The sequence below is a fragment of the Salmo salar genome, unplaced genomic scaffold (genome assembly GCF_905237065.1).
Source record: "Salmo salar unplaced genomic scaffold, Ssal_v3.1, whole genome shotgun sequence".
Lineage (NCBI taxonomy): Eukaryota > Metazoa > Chordata > Actinopteri > Salmoniformes > Salmonidae > Salmo > Salmo salar.
In genome coordinates this window covers 241752-256936 of record NW_025548872.1, presented here as the reverse complement: position 1 = coordinate 256936, position 15185 = coordinate 241752, and the positions used below count along the sequence as shown (strand labels likewise).

At 42.2% G+C, this 15185-nt stretch overlaps 1 long non-coding RNA gene across 1 annotated transcript; it reads right to left on the bottom strand.

Moving 5' to 3' along the window:
* Positions 1–8186: 8186 nt before the first annotated feature.
* LOC123733400 (uncharacterized) lies at positions 8187–10671 on the bottom strand. Its single transcript, XR_006763764.1, has 3 exons — positions 9921–10671; positions 9007–9180; positions 8187–8431 (listed from the first exon to the last, which is right to left on the bottom strand). It is a non-coding gene; the product is annotated as an uncharacterized lncRNA (long non-coding RNA).
* Between the last annotated feature and the right edge of the window lie 4514 nt (positions 10672–15185).

Here is a 15185-nt window from a genome sequence, read left to right as displayed (position 1 = left end):
GGTCCGTGGAGGAGACACGGGCTTGACCAGGATAGGGAGACCCACTGGAGGACTGGTCCGTGGAGGAGGCACGGGCTTGACCAGGATAGGGAGACCCACTGGAGGACTGGTCCGTGGAGGAGACACGGGCTTGACCAGGATAGGGAGACCCACTGGAGGACTGGTCCGTGGAGGAGGCACGGGCTTGACCAAGATAGGGAGACCCACTGGAGGACTGGTCCGTGGAGGAGGCACGGGCTTGACCAGGGTGGGAAGACATGCAGGAGGCCTGGTTCTGGGCTTAGGCACAGGACGTGCAGGGCTGGGAAGACATGCAGGAGGCCTGTTTCTGGGCGCAGGCACAGTATTTACCAGACAACCAGCACGCACCTCAGGACCGAGTATGGAGAGCTGCCTCAGGTGACATTCCCACGACACGCTCATTAGGGCGAATGCCGTACTTTATGCACCACACTAGCAGCTCTCTCATCTCGCTCTCTCTTAATTTCCCCATTAACCCCGTCACAGTCTCTGCCTCATATCCCTCGCTCACCTCCAATGTCATCCCGACTGGCTCTGGTACCGACCCCAGCTCCACCGACTGTCCCGTGTGCCCCCCCCAAAAAAATTATTGGGGCTGCCTCTCGCACTCGTTGCGCTCTCTCTCCTCGTAATAGAGCCTCTCCGCTCTCGCCGCTTCAATCTCCCACTGCGTGAGGCGATCATCCCCAGGCTGAGTCCATGGTCCCTCTCCGTCCAGGATCTGTTCCCAAGTCCATTGGTCCATAACGCTGTACTCCTGCTGCTCCTTCCTCTTCCGCCGCTTGGTCCGGGTTTGGTGGGTAATTCTGTAACGGCTGTCTGAGGAAGAAGTGGACCAAACCGGCGGAGTTAGGGTTCGTCATATTTAATTCAACGAACACTATGCAATTCACAAAAACAACAAAACTGACAGCCAACACAGTCCTGTCAGGTGCAACCACAATGACAAGAACAATTACCCACGAAACACAAAGGAAACGTAGGCAACTTATGTGTGACTCCCAATCAACCACAACCCTCTACAGCTGTGCCTGATTGGAAGTCACACGGCCAAAATCAATGAAACAATAAAAAACACACACTTCCTTCTGCCATATCCTGACCCAACTACACCCTCTACTGGTCAGGACGTGACAGTATCATAAACATCATGTTGGTATGACTGTAAACACTGATAAAGTATCATATACATCATGTTGGTATGACTGTAAACACTGATAAAGTATCATAAACATCATGTTGGTATGACTAAACACTGATAAAGTATCATATACATCATGTTGGTATGAATGTAAACACTGATAAAGTATCATATACATCCAAATAATCTCAAAATTAAAATTCAAGTATTATATGGCATTTTAAAGATACTCTACTCGTTAATCCAATCACATTGTCTTATTTCAAAAAGGCTTTACGGTGAAAGAAAAACATTACATTATTTTAGCATCTCAGCCATTTTCAAAGCCGATAGCCATCACAAAACCAGATATACAGCTAAAATTAAGCACAAACCTTTGACAATCTGAATCAGATGACCCTCCTAGGACATCATGTTAGACAATACATGCATTTTTTGTTCGATCAAGTTTATATTTATATCCAAAAATACCGATTTTTACATTGGTGCGTGACGTTCAGAAAATGTTTTCTCCCCTTAACAGCCGGTGAAAAGGCACATTTCATTTACGGAAGAACTCATAAAACGTTGAAAAAAAAAATCTAACAATTATTTAAAGAATTACAAATAATCTACTCCTTTATGCAACCACTTTGTCAGATTTCAAAAATAACGTTACGGAAAAAGCAACATTGTTCAATATTCTGAGTACAGAACTTAGCCTTCAATGCTAAGCTATACAGTTAGCCTTCAATGCTAAGCTATACAGTTAGCCTTCAATGCTAAGCTATACAGTTAGCCTACAACCACGGCGTCGACAAATCTCTAACAATATGTTGGAAATATTTACTTACCTTTTGCTGATCTTCGGCGGAATGCACTCGGGATGGGCTCCCACTTCCACAAGAAAAATTTTCATTTGTTCTGCAAAAGTCCATCATTTATGTCCAAAATACGTCCGTTTTGTTGACCCGTCCAGAACTACATGTTACCATGCCAATGTGGCGTGGACGCAAATCCGTGAGGCGAAATGGCCAAAAAATTCCATTACCATTTGTAGAAACACGGCAAACGATGTTTACAATCAATCCTTTAGGGTATTTTTTAACGTAAAATTGGGATAATTTAACAACGGGGCTGTAGGTATTCAGTCATACAAGAACAAATAGACGCAGCCCGTCTGGTGTTCAACCTTCCCAAGTTCTCTCACGTCACCCCGCTCCTCCGCACACTCCACTGGCTTCCAGTTGAAGCTCGCATCCGCTACAAGACCATGGTGCTTGCCTACGGAGCTGTGAGGGAACGGCACCTCCGTACCTTCAGGCTCTGATCAGGCCCTACACCCAAACAAGGGCACTGCGTTCATCCACCTCTGGCCTGCTGGTCCCCCCTACCTCTGAGGAAGCACAGTTCCCGCTCAGCCCAGTCAAAACTGTTCGCTGCTCTGGCACCCCAATGGTGGAACAAGCTCCCTCACGACGCCAGGACAGCGGAGTCAATCACCACCTTCCGGAGACACCTGAAACCCCACCTCTTTAAGGAATACCTGGGATAGGATAAAGTAATCCTTCTAACCCCCCTCCACCCCTTAAAAGAGTTAGATGCACTATTTTAAAGTGGTTGTTCCACTGGATATCATAAGGTGAATGCACCAATTTGTAAGTCGCTCTGGATAAGAGCGTCTGCTAAATGACTTAAATGTAAATGTAAATAAAAACAACAGCTAAGTCACGTGGATGCGAGTCATAAGACACCTGTTCTCTGATTGGCCAGGGATTGAATGAGACAGAATTTTCTGCCCGGTTACAGATGACGGATGAAAGCAGTGCCTAAAGATTGTTGACAGCCAATGGAAGAGTCAGGATTTACGTTGCACCTACCATGTCATTGTAGTTTTTTCAAGGGATTGAAAAGAAAACTACATTTCAATTTCTCCCACTTCCTGACTCAATTTTTTCTCAGGTTTTTTTGCCTGCCATATGAGTTCTGTTATACTCACAGACACCATTCAAAGAGTTTTAGAAACTTTAGGGTGTTTTCTATTCAAATCTACTAATAATATGCATATTCTAGTAACCTGAGGAAGAGAATCACTTAGCCTTTCAACTAATTTTCAAATGATTGGATGCCTATTTAAAAACACTTTTTCAACATTTCAAGATAGCAATTAGTTCAGTTTGATCTTATTAAAGACAGCTGTATATATTTTTATTCATTTTGACATTTTTTTGGACCCAAAAATATTCTATGTTCACGCCTACTTTTTTTGCACTATGTTTGAAGGCTGTCAACTTCTTGTCAGGGGGAGAATCACTTAGCCTTTCCACTAAATTTCAAATGATAGGATGCCTATTTTAAAACACTTTTTCAACATTTCAAGATAGCAGTTAGTTCAGTTTTATCTTATTAAAGACAGCTGTATATTTTTTTATTCATTTTGACATTGTCAAGAGGTTAACTTGCAAGGAAGCATTTCAGTACATAATACTTGCATTGTACTTCATATTATTATAGATATTTTAGGGTTGCCATGGATTTCAAGCAGGCAATGCCATCAGGTCCAAACCCAAAACAAGGAAATTGTAGGAGACAGGTGTGTTGGGGTTTCCTGCCAGCATGACCACCCGCTTCACTTCCTGAACATGAAAAAGGGTGAAAGGTGGGATGCAGTAATAAGGAGTTTTTTTTCAGTTTCTTATTCAGTATTTTATTTCAGTGTTGATTAATTTAGTTAATTTAGTAAATTGTATTTAGTTGTTTAGTGCAGATAATGATGTACTTCTTCTGTAGTTTGTCAAATGCAGTGAACCTGCTGAGACATGAAGGAGGGGATGAGAGGCCAGAACATCAACCTCATCTTCATGGAGGACATTGATGCCAGATGCAGTGAACCTGCTGAGAGATGAAGGAGGGGATGAGAGGCCAGAACATCAGTCTCATCTTCATGGAGGACATTGATGCCAGATGCAGTGTCACCTGTGACAGTATTCATAAAGAGTAGGAGAGCTGATCTAGGATCAGTTTAGCCTTATAGATCATAATGCATCAGATTACATGGAGAGGAGGACCTGATCCTAGATTATAATGAATCAGATTACATGGAGAGGGGTGACCTGATCCTATATCATAATGAATCCGATTACATGGAGAGGGGGGACCTGATCCTATATCATAATGAATCAGATTACATGGAGAGGGGGGACCTGATCCTAGATCATAATGAATCAGATTACATGGAGAGGGGGGACCTGATCCTAGATCATAATGAATCAGATTACATGGAGAGGGGGAACCTGATCCTAGATCATAATGAATCCGATTACATGGAGAGCCGGATATATATAATATACCCTACTATTGTTTAATATTTAATATGCCATAAACTATTGTTTTTTTTTAACAGTTTCATTAATTCATTGTAATTAACTTAATCATTATGACACACCCCTATATTGTCATTGGTTGCACTAATTGCACTGCTCATCTACATAACCTGGTTCAAGTATTGATGACATCACCCTGAAGAAGGCACAGTGATGCTGAAACGTTGGTAAATACCCAATAAAAAGAGGATTGACTGTTACGTAAAGGGTCAGAGCCACTGAGTGGACAAAATATTAAGGATACCTTCCTAATATTGAGTTACGCCTGGTCAGTTTGTCATGGAAAGAAAAGTGTCCTTAATGTTTTGTGTAAATTACATAATAATTATACATTTATGGATTGTTTTATGTAGCCTATCGTTTTCTATTTATTCAACCTGCCATCTACCCACCTGGGGACTGAGGGTTATGAGAGAACCCCCACATCACTAGCTTCTCTTTATTCAACCTGCCATCTACCCACCTGGGGACTGAGGGTTATGAGAGAACCCCCCACATCACTAGCTTCTCTTTATTCAACCTGCCATCTACCCACCTGGGGACTGAGGGTTATGAGAGAACCCCCACATCACTAGCTTCTCTTTATTCAACCTGCCATCTACCCATATGGGGACTGAGGGTTATGAGAGAACCCCCACATCACTAGCTTCTCTTTATTCAACCTGCCATCTACCCACCTGGGGACTGAGGGTTATCAGAGAACCCCCACATCACTAGCTTCTCTTTATTCAACCTGCCATCTACCCACCTGGGGACTGAGGGCTATGAGAGAACCCCACATCACTAGCTTCTCTTTATTCAACCTGCCATCTACCCACCTGGGGACTGAGGGTTATGAGAGAACCCCCCACATCAATAGCTTCTCTTTATTCAACCTGCCATCTACCCACCTGGGGACTGAGGGTTATGAGAGAACCCCCCACATCACTAGCTTCTCTTTATTCAACCTGCCATCTACCCACCTGGGGACTGAGGGTTATGAGAGAACCCCCCACATCACTAGCTTCTCTTTATTCAACCTGCCATCTACCCACCTGGGGACTGAGGGTTATGAGAGAACCCCCACATCACTAGCTTCTCTTTATTCAACCTGCCATCTACCCACCTGGGGACTGAGGGTTATGAGAGAACCCCCACATCACTAGCTTTCATGTTCTGCAGCCTTGTAAAGATAAGGAGGGGACGACTGGGAGGCAGGTTGGCATTTATTGTCATGAATTACATTTTACATTTACATTTTAGTCATTTAGCAGACGCTCTTATCCAGAGCGACTTACAGTCGTGAATGTATACATTTCATACATTTAAAAAAAAAAAAAAATTGTTCTGGCCCCCCGTGGGAATCGAACCCACAACCCTGGCGTTGCACACACCATGCTCTACAAACGGAGCCACAGGTAAGACTTGCCCTGGAGGTAGGTTGGCATTTATTGTCATGAATCTTGCCCTGGAGGCAGGTTGGCATTTATTGTCATGAATCTTGCCCTGGAGGCAGTTCAGCAAAGTGGTTACTAGCTGGCACAGGCACAAAGTAATACAATCCGATTTTAATCCTAACCTCAACCCTAACCACACTGCTAATCCTTCCCTTAAATTAAGACCATAAAACAACATTTTCCACAGCCAATTCTGACATTGCAGCTGACATATCTAGAGGAAATCGCACAGTTCTGCCTCCAGGTCAAGATTCATGACAAACGTCAACATGAGACAGGGAGAAGCAATGTAAAAATCAATAACAAAATTGTTTCCACTATTAACATGCTTTTTCTTGTTTCAAGTATGTTTTATTATGAAAAGTACAATATATCCATGTATACTTGTACAACTATGGAGCGTATGTCCACATATAATTGTACAATTTGTTTTTCCAACATAAAAGACAAGAAATGATCACATTGGTATTTTAACAGTGTTATTGTAAGAGTTTAAATGTTTAAACAGAGGATACATCTAAAACAGGATAAAACAAGTGCAGTATGTTGTGAGAATGTTACTTTAACGTCGACTCATAACGTCACACTATAACTTCATGGGAGTCTTGTGGAAAGACTGCATGTTGTTTTGGGTGGATTGAGTGACGTCTTCATCAACATTTTGCAGAATATTCCGGTAATATTTTCACCTCTGTGTTTGTGGTGGAAGTTATTGCTGGAATGAGGTGTCTGTTTGTTCCCAATTTGAGGGTCAAGGTCCAATTATAGGAAGATGCGTATGTCTGAATGTGTCCAGTCGTGTGTGTGTGTGTCCAGCATGTGTGTGTCCAGTTTGTGTGTGTCCAGTTTGTGTGTGTCCAGTGTGTGTGTGTGTCAGTGCGTGTGAGTCCAGTGTGTGTGTGTCCAGTGTGTGTGTCAGTGCGTGTGTGTATGAGTCCAGTGTGTTGGTGTGTCAGTGTGTGTGTGTGTGTGTGAGTCCAGGATGTTTGTGAGTCCAGTGTGTGTGTGTGTGTGTGTGTGTGTTGGTGTGTCAGTGTGTGTGCCCTTGCAATTGTGCCAGTTCAAGTAAAGATGGCAAATGGAAGCAAGTCTGTGTTAACCTATGCGTTTCTCGAATCTGGTAGCTCAGCAACATTTTGTACAGAGAGACTCACAAGGCAATGAGATGGAAATTCTGCTACACACAATGGGGCAGGAGCTTTGAGATTAGAGATTGGCGGATGTGGAGGGCGTCACATTTCTTGCATTACATCTACACCCAGAGTAAGATCCCAGTGACAAAAGAGAGCATTCCCACTCAGAAAGAACTCAAAAGCCATACCTGAAAGAGGTTCAGTTGAAGGAGATTGATGCCGACGTCGAACTCCTGATTGGCGTAAATGCTCCAAAGGCAAGTGTGTGTGTGTGTGTGTGTGTGTGTGTGTGTGTGTGTGTGTGTGTGTGTGTGTGTGTCCATTGTGTGGGTGTGTGTGTGTGTGTCAGATTATTATTTACAGGGACACTGAGGAGTCATCATACCAAACCCTAAACCCTGGATAGAGGGGCTCAGTGAATGTGGAGGTGAATGTGATCAGGTGGGTCAGTGTGTCAGAGGAGGCTCTATAGAAGGACAGAGTGCCAGCTGGCCAGTCCAGATACACTCCTACTCTGTGGAAGCTGGAGGAGGGGACGTCTATGGTAGTGGGATTATTATTGTGACAGGCAGAGTAATTGTTGTCAGAGCAGAACAGACTCCAGGACTTGTCATTCCATCCAATCACACAGTCCTCAACCCTTCCTCTCCTGCTGATTCCTTTATATGTCACTCCTATAACAGCCCCTCTCCCACTCCACTCTACCTCCCAGTAACAGCGCCCAGTCAGACCCTCTCTACACAGCACCTGTCCACAGTCCTCAAATCTCTCTGGGTGATCAGGATACGGCTGCTCCTCTGTCCTACATGTCACCTTTCTGTTCTCCTCAGACAGAGAGAGGTGTCTGTTTACTGTGTTTAGGTCCAATGTGAGATCACAGACATCTGATGGATGAAACCAGACACAATATTAGAAATCATCATCATTCACATTAGAATGTTAACTCACTTTTCACTAATTCATTTAATGTAGATGTTTCTGGGTATCAAAAGGAGAAGTTAAGGTAACTTGAGACTTGTTGAATGATCATATGTTAAACTGTTTGGTGATATAAAACACACTTATTCCGATTAATTACACACACACACACACACACACACACACACACACACACACACACACATTGTCAAAGCAACTCTTTGTAAACTTTGGTGTCCCTGATTTCTGTTTCTGTAGAACTACAGCTGATATTTAATATGACCAAGTCAGTAATGATGGTGGTCTTTGACTTTGACTTAACTTGAATTAAGACTTATTCTTAGTCATAATCTTCACAGCAGTCAACACTCACATTGTCTAAGCCCAGGTCTCATTGTGTACTCTCCACCATGTTCCACACTGTAGCGGTAAGCAGAAGAACAGACAGTCAATAAGTACACCTGAACTAACACACAGACTGGACACACACACGGTCAGCAGATAACTTCAAGCGAATGTTTGTGTTTGTGTGTGTCCTGTGTGTGTGTGTTTGTATTTCCTGTGTGTGTGTGTGTGTGTGAGTGTGTGTGTGTGTGTGTGTGTGTCTGTGTCCTTTGTGTGTGTTTGTCCAGTGTGTGTGTGTCCAGTTTGTGTGCGTGTCCTGTTTGTGTGTGTGTGTATGTCATTGAGAGATTGTCACTGGACACACACACACTGCACACACACTGGACCCATACACACAGACGACACACACACACACACTGAACTCTCTCACACACACTGAACTCTCTCACACACACACACACACACACACACACACACACACACACACACACACACACACACACACACACACACACACACACACACACACACACACACACACACACAGTCAGCATATAACTTTGTCCAAGTGGTGGTCAGAATGTTTGTCTTAAATAGCCTGATAAGTCAAACATGTCTGATATGAACATTGACATAAACCCTCTACATACTTGAGTTTCTCCAGTCTGCAGTGTGGATCCTCCAGTCCAGCAGAGAGCAGTCTGACTCCTGAGTCTCCTGGGTGATTGTAGCTCAGGTCCAGCTCTCTCAGGTGTGAGGGGTTTGACCTCAGAGCTGAGACCAGAGAAGCACAGCCTTCCTCTGTGACTTGACAGCCTGACAGCCTACAAAGAGTCAAATCTCACCATTACCAATACCATTGAAGCTCGTCTAGAGGTTAGTTAACACAGTGTCCAAAGAAGGGCCAGAAGTATACAGAATAACACCAATAACAGAGGGGGTCTGATCTTTGTGCCTCTGTAACTTTCCCATTTATCATTATTCACGATTCATTCATGATTATTCATAATCATGGTAGCATCCACATGAATGTAGAAGTGTTCAGAAACATCTTCTATTCTTACTGACAATACAAGTGAAGTGACTCCAAAATGACAGGACATTATTCACCATTCAGTTTCTATTAGGAAAAACATAATCCAAAACACAACCAAGACAAACTACAAATGCATTCAACAAGTTAGTAGAATCAAAAGCTTGATGTAATCACTGCAGGCATGGAATATGGGACTAAATACTAAACTTATGGCTACTTTAATACAATATAAGTGAATTTGTCCAAATAATTAAGACTTCTTCAAATGGGAGAACTACGTACAGAAAGTGCTTTCATTTCTAAACGGTAAAACAGATATGTATGAAAATACCCTCAAATAAAAGGTGACATTCTGTACTGTGACCTAATATGAAACATCTCAAATCCAAAATGCTGGAGCATAGCACCACATTTAGAACTGTAAGCTTCACTGTCCAAACACATATTGTGTGGACTATGTGTGTCTGGTAAAAACATGTGGATCTGGTGAACAGTTATCACTTGTTGACCAACTACAGGAATACTGACCTCAGAGTTTCCAGTCTGCAGTGTTGATCCTCTAGTCCAGCAGAGAGCAGCTTCACTCCTGAATCCTTCAGGTCATTGTTACTCAGGTCCAGCTCTCTCAGGTGTGAGGGGTTTGACCTCAGAGCTGAGACCAGAGAATCACAGCCTTCCTCTGTGATTAGACAGCCTGACAGCCTGCAAAGAGTCAAATCATTAAAATCACACTGCTATTCTTTGGTGGTGAAAAAAGTGGCAGTATATTTCTTCAACATATTCAGATATATCAGTGTCCTGAAACCTGCCATATCTAATAATAAATTAATGTATCATTATTATAAATGAAAAATTATCAAAGTATTTCTTGTAGATAGAAAAATGCATATTACAAATATTTGAGTAGACTGACCAGACCAGTTTAAAAGCAGTATCAGTCAAAAGACAGACAGTGAGGTATCAGATTTAGATTGTATTGAGTATACAGTCCACATCATATCTATGTTGACAGTGAAGATAACATTTTAAATGTGGCTTTATACTCCAGCATTTTGGATTTGAGATCAAATGTTTCATATGAGGTGACAGTATATAATGTCACCTTTTATTTGAGGGTATTTTAATACATGCACTACCGTTCAATAGTTTATGGTCACTTAGAAATGTCATTGTTTTTGAAAGAAAAGCACATTTTTTGTCTATTAAAATAACATCAAATTGATCTGAAATACAGTGTAGACATTGTTAATGTTGTAAATGACTATTGTAGCTGGAAACAGCTGATTGTTTATGGAATATCTACATAGGCGTACAGAGGCCCATTATCAGCAACCATCACTCCTGTGTTCCAATGCCACGTTGTGTTAGCTAATCCAAGTTCATCATTTTAAAAGGCTAATTGATCATTAGAAAACCCTTTTGCAATTATGTTAGCCTGTTAGGGCTAGGGGGCAGTATTGACACGGCAGGATAAAAAACATACCCGATTTAATCTGGTTACCACTCCTACCCAGTAACTAGAATATGCATATACTTATTACATATGGATAGAAAACTCCCTAAAGTTTCTAAAACTGTTTGAATTGTGTCTGTGAGTATAACAGAACTCAAATGGCAGGTCAAAACCTGAGAGATTCCTTTACAGGAAGTGGCCTGTCTGACCATTTCTTGAACTTCTTTTCCATCTCTATCTTTTACTAAGGATCTCTGCTCTAACGTGACACTTCCCACGTCGTCCATAGGCGCTCAGAGCCCGGGAAAAAACAGAATGTCGTCATTCCAGCCCCAGGCTGAAACACATTATCGCCTTTCTCAAGTGGCCGATCAAGAGACACTAGCTTATGCGCGTGACCCCGACCGCCCCCGCCTTTATGATTTTTTCCTCTGTTTGCCGAAAAGGAGATTCCCTGTCGGAATATTATCGCTTTCTACGAGAAAAATGGCGTAAAAATTGATTTTAAACAGCGGTTGACATGCTTGAAGTACGGTAATGGAATATTTAGAATTTTATTGTTACGAATTGTGCCATGCGCGCGACACTTCTTTACCATTTCGGATAGTGTCTGGAACGCACGAACAAAACGCCGCTATTCGGATATAACGATGGATTATTTTGGACCAAACCAACATTTGTTATTGAAGTAGACGTCCTGGGAGTGCATTCTGACGAAGACAACAAAAGGTAATCAAACTTTTATAATAGTAAATATGATTATGGTGAGTGCTAAACTTGCCGGGTGTCTAAATAGCGAGCCCGTGATGCCTGGGCTATGTACTTAGTATATTGCAAAATGTGCTTTCACCAAAAAGCTATTTTAAAATCGGACATATCGAGTGCATAGAGGAGGTCTGTATCTATAATTCTTAAAATAATTGTTATGCTTTTTGTGAACGTTTATCGTGAGTAATTTAGTAAAATGTTAGCGAATTCCCCCGGAAGTTTGCGGGGGGTATGCTAGTTCTGAACGTCACATGCTAATGTAAAAAGCTGGTTTTTGATATAAATATGAACTTGATTGAACAAAACATGCATGTATTGTATAACATAATGTCCTAGGGTTGTCATCTGATGAAGATCATCAAAGGTGAGTGCTGCATTTAGCTGTCTTCTGGGTTTTGGTGACATTATATGCTGGCTTGAAAAATGGGTGTCTGATTATTTCTGGCTTGGTACTCTGCTGACATAATCTAATGTTTTGCTTTCGTTGTAAAGCCTTTTTGAAATCGGACAGTGTGGTTAGATTAACGAGAGTCTTATCTTTAAATGGCTGTAAAATAGTCATATGTTTGAGAAATTGAAGTAATAGGATTTTTAAGGTTTTGAAAATCGCGCCACAGGATAGCCGTGGCTGTTACGTAGGTGGGACGAATTCGTCCCGCCTAGCCTAGAGAGGTTAATAGACGCTGTGGGTACGACATCGCCGAGCTATAAACTCGCACACCGAATCAGCATATTCGTCAATGTTGTTGTTCGCCGCAATGCGGAACATATCCCACGTGATCGAAGCAATCTTAAAGCGTTATCACTTGTTGACCAACTACAGGAATACTGACCTCAGAGTCTCCAGTTTACAGTGGGGATTCCCCAGTACAGCAGAGAGCAGCTTCACTCCTGAATCCTTCAGGTCATTGTCGCTAAGATCCAGCTCTCTCAGGTGTGAGGGGTTTGACTTCAGAGCTGAGACCAGAGAAGCACAGCCTTTCTCTGTTACTCCACAGCCTGACAGCCTGCAAAGAGATCATCATGACTTCACAAACACACTGTTAATTTAACACCAGTAGTGTAGAAGGACAATGGCAGATGCATTTGGTTTATTCTTCCAAACAACATATAGATTAATCTTCCATCTCCTAGATTTGTATGGACATATTGTTATACTAATGTGAACACCAATGCACTGATTCAGTAATTTTTTCATATTAATATATTTCATATTAATATTATATTTTAATACATATATTTTCTCTAAACGGAATATTTGTTCCAGATGATTAGTTCTCAAATGTCATTTTATTTACTCACAGAACAGCTCTGGAGGCTTTGACCACTGGCAGCAGCCTCAGAAGACCTTCCTCCGATCCAGAGTATTTCTTCAGGTCAAACACATCCAGCTCCTTTTCTGAAGTCAGCAACACAAAGACCAGAGCTGACCACTGTGCAGGTGACAGTTTGGCTCTAGAGAGACTTCCTGATCTCAGGTAGCTTTGGATCTCCTCCACCAGAGAATGGTCATTCAGTTCATTCAGACAGTGGAACAGATTGATGCTCCTCTCTGGAGAGGGATTCTCCCTGATCTTCTCCTTGATGTACTGGACTGTTTTTTCATGGGTCTTTGAGCTGCTTCTTGTCTTTGTCAGTAGATTTTGTAAGTGCTTCTGATTGGACTCCAGTGAGAGGCCCAGAAGGAAGCGGAGGAACAGGTCCAGGTTTCCCGTCTCACTTTGTAAGGCTTTATCCACAGCACTCTTGTAGAAAGTAACTTTAGGCTCATCTTTTGTTTGCGGTTCGGCCATTAGATTCTCATTGTTGTTGATGAATGAGAGGAACACATATAAAGCAGCCAGAAACTCCTGAATGCTCAGATGAACAAAGCAGTACACCTTGTCCTGGTACAGCCCACATTCCTCTTTAAAGAGCTGTGTGCACAATCCTGAGTACACGGAGGCTTCATTGACATCAATGCCAGCCTCTTTCAGGTCTTCTTCATAGAAAATCAGATTGCCATTCACAAGCTGTTGAAAAGCCAGTTTTCCCAGTGACAGAATGCTCTCTTTATTCCATTGTGGACCTGTCTCTTCGTTCCCAAGATACTTTTCATTCTTCTGTTTGGTATGAAACACCACAAGGTGTGTGTACATCTCAGTCAGAGTCTTGGGCGTCTCTTCTCTCTTGTGTATCAGCATGTGTTCAAGGACTACTGCAGAAATCCAACAGAAGACTGGAACGTGGCACATGATGTGGAGGCTCCTTGATGTCTTTATGTGTGAGATGATTCTGCTGGCCAGGTCCTCATCACTGAATCTCTTCCTGAAGTACTCCTCCTTCTGTGGGTCATTGAACCCTCGTACCTCTGTCACCTGGTCAACACACACTGAAGGGATCTTATTGGCTGCTGCAGGTCGGGTAGTTATCCAGAGGAGAGCAGAGGGAAGCAGATTTCCCTTGATGAGATTTGTCAGCAGAACATCTACTGAGTTTGACTCTGTAACGTCACAACAGATCTTGTTCTTCTGGAAGTCTAGGGGCAGTCGGCACTCATCCAGACCATCAAAGATGAACAGAACTTTGTACTTGTCGTAGTTGGAGATTCTTGATTGTTTGGTTTCCATTGAGAAGTGATTGAGAAGTTCAATCAAAGTGAGTTTTTCACCTTTCATCAAATTCAGCTCCCGGAAAGGGAATGAAAACACAAATTGGACATCCTGATTTGCTTTTCCTTCAGCCCAGTCCAGAATGAACTTCTGCACAGAGACTGTTTTTCCAATGCCAGCGACTCCCTTTGTCAGCACAGTTCTGATAAGTTTGTCTTGTCCAGTTAAGGGTTTGAAGATGTTGTTACATTTCATTGCAGTCTCTGGTCTTGCTTGTTTCCTGGTTGTTGTCTCAATTTGTCTCAGTTCATGTTCATTATTGACCTCTCCTGTTCCACCCTCTGTGATGTAGAGCTCTGTGTAGATCTTATTGAGAAGTGTTGGGTTTCCTTGTTTAGCGATCCCCTCAAATACACATTGAAACTTCTTCTTTAGATTAGATTTGAGTTCACGTTGGCAAATCACAGCAGGATCATCTGAATCTAGAAATAACACAGAGGATATTAATATTACATCTGTTTTAATGCCTACATTATTGAAGGACTGTTATAAAGTTTTCTATTGTAATAATGTATTCTCTTAACTGACTGTATAAATGTGTAAATGTTTTCATAATACATTACAGACTGGTTTGACTAATTATATTATTATTGGTATTATTGATGGTATTATTAATGTTGTCTCTCTCTCTCTAAACTAATAACCACAATACATCGCTGCTGCTACTTGATGAGGTCACTAGGTGTTGTGTTAAGGCTGCGACAATATCATTGAGTTACACAGCTACTTTAGCTGTACTTTAGCTACAGCTTTTAAATGTTATAAAACAGCATTCAACATGAGGCAGACAGATCTTACATTTCTCCAGTGTGTCAGCGAGCTCCTTCTGGTTCATTTTCCTCAGGACGTGCAGTGTGATCTTCAGAGCTCCCTCTCTGGCACTGCTCTCCTGCTTCTCATCTTCAGCATCCACCACTTCCT